Below are 2,889 nucleotides of genomic sequence, written 5' to 3' on the forward strand. Positions count from 1 at the left end.
ATCCTGGCTCAAGTAGAAAGTGAAAATAAGTCTGATGATTAGCTTCTCTTCCCTATAACAATCTTCTACTGACTCTACCTCTGCTTGGGAAAGTCCATAGCCTGAGGCAGTGTGCGAAAGCCTAACACACAACACATTTACACAGAGAGGGTGAGAATCATGATGTTAGTAATAGCATTAACAACAATCATAAATAACACTAAAGCACAGAGAACGGAAACTAAACATTGTCTTCCCCTCTTACTTTCAATGTTATCAAATTCAATTAAATAAACAATTATTAAACACCTTCACTGCACAACTATTTTTGTGAGAAACAGAGATATAAAGAAAATTTGTAGAACAGAAGAATAATAGGACTCACTGTAAGAAAAGAGCCAAGTTGAAGATGTTCTGAGACGTTGTGCTGTTCCATTCCTGGAGGCTCACCCAACATTAGGTGGGTTTTCATTAATGGAACTAGACCACTGGATGAGTGATTGAATTTACAACCAAGGGAACTATTCCCAGTGTGGACAGGGGCCACCGACATGTACTTCAGTACACAAGGAGCCTCTCAGAAATGCAAAAATAGCCCAGCTGTGACAAACAGTATCCTGACTGTATATATAAGTATGGCTGAGCTGTACAATTAAGAAGGGAGCTGTTTAAAAACAAACATTCTCAGGCTCCACCTCAGCTCTTTTGAATCAGCAGTTTTTCACATTGTATTAAGGAGAACCACTCCACTAGATACCTGTAGATCCTGCAGCACCTTCTAGAGAAGACCTAGGAAAGGCCTTCTAGGCTGACCTGGGAAAGGCCAACTGAGTTGATTTCCCTCACAGCCACTGGCCTGGACTCTACTTGGTAACAATGATATTGATCCTTGGCGAATTCCAAAAAGTGAGTATTAAATGTGGGGTTTCTGTGCCATGTACTATCCAAAGCCTCATGCTGCCAAAGTTTAAGTGAATGTCACTGAAAGAACCCACAGTAAATTAAGTATACCCAACTAAGCAAGAAAAACCAGACCTCACAGAAAAGCAGCCCATGAAATGTTAAATCTGTACATATATTTCTCCTTGCTCAAAGAGAGAGGTCCATTGTACTCAGCTATACTCACTGAGAGTAAGTGAGCAAATAACTCACTTTGAGATACCTTAGGTGAATAAAGTACTTTGCATCACTGAGGATAACTATTATTAAAAGGTTGTGGATTGTTGATTTGCCCAATTTTCCATGGAAAGAGACTTCTAACAACCATATTGGTATTTTAATAAAGTCAAGAAGGAGCTAATGAGGAGAGTGTTTTGAGATCTTCAAAGTGGTGGATACAGAACCAATCATTGCTCACTAAGCACCAGCCAAAGCCAGGAACCCAGCCTCATCTACATTTCATCCCTTAGCTATTTCACTTGCTATAAGTGGGAAGTGGCTTCAAGTTGAACTAGACCAATGTACCTGAGCTCATGTCATGGTCAGGGCTTCATCGATAGTCCTGTACTGTTTAATGTATTAAACAGTAAGATTTAAAAAAAATAATACCTGTCCAATTTTTAGGTGATACAAAGTGAAAAGATACCCAAATACTGGTTTACTTTCAGAATTCAAAAAAAATCAGAATAGCTTGGAATGTTGAGTCAAATATAACAAAGGAAATTTAACAGGTTAAGTAGAAGGTCCTCATCATGGAAGAGGTGGGCGTGTGAGATTGTAAGAGCCAGATAAGAGGGTCACGAGAGGCAGACAAATCTGGCTCCATCTTATAAGCCAACCCTCCCTTTTGATTGAACCTGGACCTAGTTGCCCCATATTCCTCAAGACTGAGGAATGATCAAAAGAAACAGGGGAATTGTAACCACACAGAAACCTTATTTTCTTTAATATGGCCTTTGTTTTTTCCTTTGACTCAAACTGGCCTCATCTAGCACCCTAACTCAACCACCTCCCTCTCCCTTGCTTAATCATTAAGCCCTCAGGACAATGAGGTTCTGGTCAGCATCCAGTAGTCTTAGGAACAAGGTCCCAGGTCTATTGATGACTGAGACAGAGTTCAACATAGTATCTTGGCCTAAGTTGGGCTTTAGTTCCAGACCCAGGAAAGTGGGACGATCTCACAGAACAAATTCTTGCAAAAGTGGACAGGACAACTCCATGGCTGACATCTGGACCCGATGCAATGATCTAGCACCAAGCAATCAGTAGAGACCATGACCCAAATTCCACTAGTCACCAAGATTAAAGATGATTTTTTCCCTATATAATCTATCCCTTGGAAGCCATCAGGGAGCCAGGTCTTTAAGCATGAGCTACCTGTGACGTTGGGCATGGCACCATCTCCTTAATAAATCCTTACTTTTTTGGCTGCAAAACAAAAAAAGAAGAAGAAGGTCCTGAATGTATAGAAAACAATCTGAAAGGATTGAGAAGTACAGGTCAGTAGTTAAAGAACAGTCATGGAGATGTAAAGTACAGCATAGGAAGTACAGTCAGCAATTTTGTAGTAACTATGTATGGTGTCAGTTGGGAACTGGAAATATCAGGGGGAACAATAAGGTATATGATTGCCTAACTACTATGCTGTACACCTGAAACTAATACAAAACAATATTGAATGTAAACTGGAACTGAAAAAAATTATGTATATATAATATTATATATATATATAAATCCTGCCATTCGTGATAACGTGGGTGGACCTAAAGAACATTGTGCTAAGTGAAATAAGCCAGACGCAAAAGGTAGAATAGCACATAATATCACTTATATGACAAATCTAAAATAGTCAAATTCATAGAAGCAGAAACTAGAATGATAGTCGCCAGAGGCTGGGGAAGGGGTTAATAGGGAGGTATAAGTCAAGGAGTACAAAGTTAGTTATGCAAGATGAAAAAGACTTAGAGATCC

The sequence above is a fragment of the Miniopterus schreibersii genome (genome assembly GCF_964146895.1).
Source record: "Miniopterus schreibersii genome assembly, chromosome: 9".
Lineage (NCBI taxonomy): Eukaryota > Metazoa > Chordata > Mammalia > Chiroptera > Miniopteridae > Miniopterus > Miniopterus schreibersii.